At 42.9% G+C, this 6,580-nt stretch overlaps 6 non-coding genes across 6 annotated transcripts; 1 reads left to right on the forward strand and 5 right to left on the reverse strand.

Annotated features, from left to right (window-relative positions):
• Window positions 1-306: 306 nt before the first annotated feature.
• trnai-uau (transfer RNA isoleucine (anticodon UAU)) lies at window positions 307-380 on the forward strand. The gene has a single exon. It is a non-coding gene; the product is annotated as a tRNA-Ile (tRNA).
• A 1,454-nt stretch (window positions 381-1,834) lies between these two features.
• Window positions 1,835-1,907, reverse strand: trnav-cac (transfer RNA valine (anticodon CAC)). The gene has a single exon. It is a non-coding gene; the product is annotated as a tRNA-Val (tRNA).
• Window positions 1,908-3,172: 1,265 nt separating this feature from the next.
• trnaq-uug (transfer RNA glutamine (anticodon UUG)) lies at window positions 3,173-3,244 on the reverse strand. Its single transcript has one exon. It is a non-coding gene; the product is annotated as a tRNA-Gln (tRNA).
• Window positions 3,245-4,613: 1,369 nt separating this feature from the next.
• On the reverse strand, window positions 4,614-4,686 carry trnav-cac (transfer RNA valine (anticodon CAC)). Its single transcript has one exon. It is a non-coding gene; the product is annotated as a tRNA-Val (tRNA).
• A 344-nt stretch (window positions 4,687-5,030) lies between these two features.
• On the reverse strand, window positions 5,031-5,102 carry trnaq-cug (transfer RNA glutamine (anticodon CUG)). Its single transcript has one exon. It is a non-coding gene; the product is annotated as a tRNA-Gln (tRNA).
• Window positions 5,103-5,541: 439 nt separating this feature from the next.
• Window positions 5,542-5,614, reverse strand: trnav-uac (transfer RNA valine (anticodon UAC)). The gene has a single exon. It is a non-coding gene; the product is annotated as a tRNA-Val (tRNA).
• Window positions 5,615-6,580: the final 966 nt, after the last annotated feature.

Raw genomic sequence — 6,580 nt, forward strand, 5'->3', positions numbered from 1 at the left:
ACACACAGAGGGCAAGTTGAGACTGTTGGTTTAGGGATGTATGGCTCTGATGAGGCACACAGAAGACACCAAGTGTTGCCAAGCAGACGAGGGGCAAGGCTACGTAGCATAGGCTAATGAGTCATATGCAATTAAAGCTTGGAAAAGGCCAGCGAGTGCAGATTTAACTGAGGCACCTCCATGAATAACATCAAGCCCTGATTTATGCAGAGATCACATGAATAGTGGAAATAAATCACAAAAACCACTTCCTGAGGTGGATCCAGTTCCTGCTCTTTATTCTTTCATCAGTTTTATGAACCATGTGGCGCTGTGGCTTAGTTGGTCAAAGTGCCTGTCTTATAAACAGGAGATCCTGGGTTCAAATCCCAGCAGTGCCTGTGGTCCTTCAGAGCTAGCTATGACTTATCAAGTAACTGTCTTCATGTGATAAACTTCAAACTTTCGAAGCTATAATTAGGTCTACATTTTAATGCAATTGTGTGTATCTGCATATTATGACCTCTTAATCCAGAGAAAAGCAGATGGTTTTGCGCTACCGCTTAACGGGCTGCTGTGCGCGCTCCCGCAGCGGCAAATCAGATTCTGACAGACAATCACTTTTTGCCACAACACCGGCACGAGGAAACTAGAGCACAGGGAATGGGGAGGCGAACATTGGGAAACAAAGGCAAGATAAGAACACAGAAAAACTTGCACTGGAGTCGGCTTAATTACCACGAGGAGATTTAGTCGAAGGAGAAGTTTGTCTCTCCTGTGTGAAAGAGCTGGATACATGCCTTTGAGCTTGTATTGAAAATTTTTTCACATTATTTATTATTATTCAAGTAGTGGACATCCTGAAAGTTTAAATAAAGACTTAATAAAATTCATAAATATCCGTAAAATCTCAATTATTAGCACACAAATGATGACATCACCTCATTTGCATAATTAACGCTGGCACAACTCCAGGTCCTAAAAAGTAAGCACAGACTACAGAATATATGAGGATGGGCGTCTTAATGGCAAATTATATTTTCACAAGAAACAGAACATATTATTTGGAAAGGAGGACGCTCCAAAATTTTGTTAAAGGGGATAGAGAATCAAAATCATCTTTTTCACGTTTTTGGTGTTAGTTCTGAGTCTCCCCGCTGTGGGGAGTACACACGAAGCGCCAGCAAGTGTCAGAACCTCTTTTTCAAGTACTCCCCTTTTTGAATTGCCCCGAGAAAAAGTGCCAATCCGTGTTTGTGAAAAAGTGATGTCACTTTTTCAGCAATCGCCCCCCCCACACCCAAATCCACAGCCACCCCCTTTCAGACACGCCCCTTCGGCGAGAAACAGGAACAGGTGTGCCTTCCAAGGCTGTGAAAGCGGAAGGCACTATTCACTAGTGTTCCGGAAGCCAAAGAATGAGGTAAGTTTTCCCAAATTGTGTTGCTAGCGGAAAGAGATTGTTGAATTTCAACAAATTAGAGTCAGAAGTGGGATTGTAACACACTCCTCTTACAGCTTGTATTCTCAGAATTGGCACGACAGTCAAGCAACACATTCTGTATCTTCTTCAATGGTCAAAGGTTAGAATCCGCCTGTCAAGCGGAGGAACAGGGTTCGATTCCTTGACCGAAAGTTGCCATTTTCGCTCAGCAGCGAAGATTCGCCAAAGTCCGTTTCACAACATAGCGTCAGAAAATCTTTTTAAAACCAGCAAAAATTGACTTTACATGTCAAGAATAGCAGATGAGGCTCCCCTCCTATCCATAATTATGAATATGTTGATGTTGCTATCATTAACGTGCAGTCATACATCTTCACACAAGGATGAAGTAAATAAAGGAGGAGCAAGTACTGTTTCCGCCCAGTTTCGAACTGAGGACCTTTCGCGTGTGAGGCGAACGTGATAACCACTACACTACGGAAACTGGCACCATGCCTATTCACTAGTGTTCCGGAAGGCAAACAATGAGGTAAGTTTTCCCAAATTTCGTTGCTTGCGGAAAGAGATTTTGGAGTCGCAACAAATTGAGTCAGAAGTGGGATTGTAACACACTCCTCTGGGAGAGCAAGGATAAATGGAAGCATCGTAAATGAATATGCAAGAAGAAACCAAAAAAGATTCAACTAGCAACACAGAGGTGTGACGTCACATACCACAGATCCTCTCAGCTGGAATTGATCAATCGTGCAATCTGGTGTCATTTCAAAACTGACTAGCCTACTCACTCATCTTCTTTCCAGAACACAACCATGACAGCACACACCTGAAGGTTCCACTGAGATTTGAACTCTGATCACTGGATTCAGAGTCCAGAGTGCTGACCTTTACACCATGGAACCCCTTCCACAGTCAATTTACGCTCTCAGTCATGCAAATGCTTGATAATGAAAGGGTTTTAACGACATGATTTTTTTTGTCAATTTTTCAGTGATACTCTTACAGCTTGTATTTTCAAAATTGGCACGACAGTCAAGCAACACATTCTGTATCTTCTTCCATGGTCAAAGGTTAGAATCCGCCTGTCAAGCGGAGGAACAAGGTTTGATTCCTTGACAGAAGGCTGCCATTTTCGCTCAGCAGCTAGGGATTCGCCAAAGTCCGTTTCACACCATAGCATGAGAAAATCTTTTGAAAACCTGCAAAAATTGACTTTACATGTCAAGAATAGCAGATGAGACTCCCCTCCTATCCATAATTATGAATATGTTGATGTTGCTATCATTAACATGCAGTCATACATCGTCACACAAGGATGAAATAAATAAAGGAGGAGCAAGTAATGTTTCCGCCCAGTTTCAAACTGAGGACCTTTCACGTGTTAGGCGAACGTGATAACCGCTACACTACGGAAACTGAAGCCATGCCTATTCACTAGTGTTCCGGAAACCAAAGAATGAGGTAAGTTTTCCCAAATTTTGTTGCTAGCGTAAAGAGTTTGTGGAGTCGCAACAAATTGAGTCAGAAGTGGGATTGTAACACACTCCTCTGGGAGAGCATGGATAAATAGAAGCATCGTAAATGAATATGCAAGAGGAAACCAAAAAAAATTCAACTAGCAACACAGAGGTGTGACGTCACATACCACAAATCCTCTCAGCTGTAATCGTGCACTCTGGTGTCATTTCACAAGTGACTAGCCTACTCAACTCATCTTCTTTCCAGAACACAACCATGACAGCAAACACCTGAAGGTTCCACTGAGATTTGAACTCGGATCCCTGGATTCAAAGTCCAGAGTGCTGACCTCTACACCATGGAACCCCTTCCAGTCAGTTTACGCTCTCAGTCATGCAAATGCTTGACAATGAAAGGGTTTTAGCGACGTGATTTTTTTGTCAATTTTTCAGTGATACTCTTACAGCTTGTTTTCCCAGAATTGGCACGACAGTCAAGCAACACATTCTGTATCTTCTTCAATGGTCAAAGGTTAGAATCCGCCTGTCAAGCGGAGGAACAGGGTTAGATTCCTTGACCGAAAGTTGCCATTTTCGCTCAGCAGCTAGGTATTCGCCAAAGTCCGTTTCACAACATAGCGTCAGAAAATCTTTTGAAAACCAGCAAAAATTGACTTTACATGTCAAGAATAGCAGATGAGGCTCCCCTCCTATCCATATTTATGAATATGTTGATGTTGCTATCATTAACGTGCAGTCATACATCTTCACACAAGGATGAAATAAAGAAAGGAGGAACAAGTAATATTTCCGCCCAGTTTCGAACTGAGGACCTTTCGCGTGTGAGGCGAACGTGATAACCACTACACTCAAAACTGAAGCCATGCCTATTCACTAGTGTTCCGGAAGCCAAAGAACGAGGTAAGTTTTCCCAAATTTTGTTGCTAGCGGAAAGAGTTTGTGGAGTCGCAACAAATTGAGTGAGAAGTGGGATTGTAACACACTCCTCTGGGAGAGCATGGATAAATAGAAGCATCGTAAATGAATATGCAAGAGGAAACCAAAAAAAATTCAACTAGCAACACAGAGGTGTGAAGTCACATACCACAGATCCTCTTAGCTGGAATTGATCACTCGTGCAATCTGGTGTCATTTGACAACTGACTGGTCTACTCAACTCATCTTCTTTCCAGAACACAACCATGACAGCACACACCTGAAGGTTCCACTGAGATTTGAACACTGATCACTGGATTCAGAGTCCAGAGTGCTGACCTTTACACCATGGAACCCCTTCCACAATCAAATTACGCTCTCAGTCATGCAAATGCTTGACAATGAAAGGGTTTTAGCACCGTGACTTTTTTTTTTGTCAGTTTTTCAGTGATACTCTTACAGCTTGTATTCTCAGAATTGGTACGACAGTCAGGCAACACATTCTGTATCTTCTTCAATGGTCAAAGGTTAGAATCCGCCTGTCAAGCGGAGGAACAGGGTTCAATTCCTTGACGGAAGGTTGCCATTTTCGCTCAGCAGCTTGGGGTTTGCCAAAGTCCGTTTCAAACAACAGCATCGGAAAATCTTTTTAAAACCTTAAAAAATTGACTTTACATGTCAAGAATAGCAGATGAGGCTCCCCTCCTATCCATAATTATGAATATGTTGGTGTTGCTATCATTAACGTGCAGTCATACATCTTCACACAAGAATGAAATAAATAATAGAGGAGCAAGTAATGTTTCCGCCCAGTTTTGAACTGAGGACCTTTCGCGTGTGAGGCGAACGTGATAACCACTACACTACGGAATCTGAAGACATGCCTATTCACTAGTGTTCCGGAAGCCAAACAATGAGGTAAGTTTTCCCAAATTTTGTTGCTAGCGGAAAGAGTTTGTGGAGTCGCAACAAATTGAGTCAGAAGTGGGATTGTAACACACTCCTCTGGGAGAGCATGGATAAATAGAAGCATGGTAAATGAATATGCAAGAGGAAACCAAAAAAGATTCAACTAGCAACACAGAGGTGTGATGTCACATACCACAGATCCTCTCAGCTGGAATTGATCAATCGTGCAATCTGGTGTCATTTCACAACTGACTAGCATACTCAACTCATCTTCTTTCCAGAACACAACCATGACAGCACACACCTGAAGGTTCCACCGAGATTTGAACTCGGATCACTGGATTCAGAGTCCAGAGTGCTGACCTTTACACCATGGAACCCCTTCCACAGTCAATTTACGCTCTCAGTCATGCAAATGCTTGACAATGAAAGGGTTTTAGCAACGTGTTTCTTTGTCAATTTTTCAGTGATACTCTTACAACTTGTATTCTCAGAATTGGCACGACAGTCAAGCAACACATTCTGTATCTTCTTCAATGGTCAAAGGTTAGAATACGCCTGTCAAGCGGAGGAACAGGGTTCGATTCCTTGACCGAAGTTTGCCATTTTCGCTCACTAGCTAGGGATTCGCCAAAGTCCGTTTCACTCCATAGCATCAGAAAATCTTTTGAAAACTTGCAAAAATTGACTTTACATGTCAAGAATAGCAGATGAAGCTCCCCTCCTATCCATAATTATGAATATGTTGATGTTGCTATCATTAACATGCAGTCATACATCGTCACACAAGGATGAAATAAATAAAGGAGGAGCAAGTAATGTTTCCGCCCAGTTTCGAACTGAGGACCTTTCGCGTGTAAGGCGAACGTGATAACCCCTACACTACGGAAACTGGCGCCATACCTATTCACTAGTGTTCCGGAAACCAAAGAATGAGGTAAGTTTTCCCAAATTTTGTTGCTCGCAGAAAGAGATTGTGGAGTCGCAACAAATTGAGTCAGAAGTGGGATTGTAACACACTCCTCTGGGAGAGCATGGATAAATAGAAGCATCGTAAATGAATATGCAAGAAGAAACCAAAAAAGATTCAACTAGCAACCCAGAGGTGTGACGTCATATACCACAGATCCTCTCAGCTGGAATTGATCAATCGTGCAATCTGGTGTCATTTCACAACTGACTAGCCTACTCAACTCATCTCCTTTCCAGAGCACAACCATGACAGCATACACCTGAAGGTTCCACTGAGATTTGAACTTGGATCACTGGATTCAGAGTCCAGAGTGCTGACCTTTACACCATGGAACCCCTTCCACAGTCAATTTACTCTCTCATTCATGCAAATGCTTGACAATGATAGGGTTTTAGCAACGTGTTGTTTTGTCAATTTTTCAGTAATACTCTTACAGCTTGTATTCTCAGAATTGGTACGACAGTCAGGCAACACATTCTGTATCTTCTTCAATGGTCAAAGGTTAGAATCCGCCTGTCAAGCGGAGGAACAGGGTTCGATTCCTTGACCGAAGGCTGCCATTTTCGCTCAGCAGCTAGGGATTCGCCAAAGTCCGTTTCACACCATAGCATGAGAAAATCTGCAAAAATTGACTTTACGGCCCAATCCCATTTCACCCCTTGGCCCTACACCTTACCCCTTCCCCTCCGATTTGCGCGTTCATGTGTAGGGGTAGGGGTGTCCCAATTCACCTTAAGACCGAGGGGTAGGGCTAATGGGAAGGGCTTTGTAGCCCTTCAAACGGAGGTGTTCGACCAGGCAGACTCCGTTTGAAGGGGTATGATATATTTCCCAGAGTACAACCCGATTACCGGGAGAACGCAAGTCTTTTTAAAAAATGGCGGA

Source organism: Odontesthes bonariensis, chromosome 11 (genome assembly GCF_027942865.1).
Source record: "Odontesthes bonariensis isolate fOdoBon6 chromosome 11, fOdoBon6.hap1, whole genome shotgun sequence".
NCBI lineage: Eukaryota > Metazoa > Chordata > Actinopteri > Atheriniformes > Atherinopsidae > Odontesthes > Odontesthes bonariensis.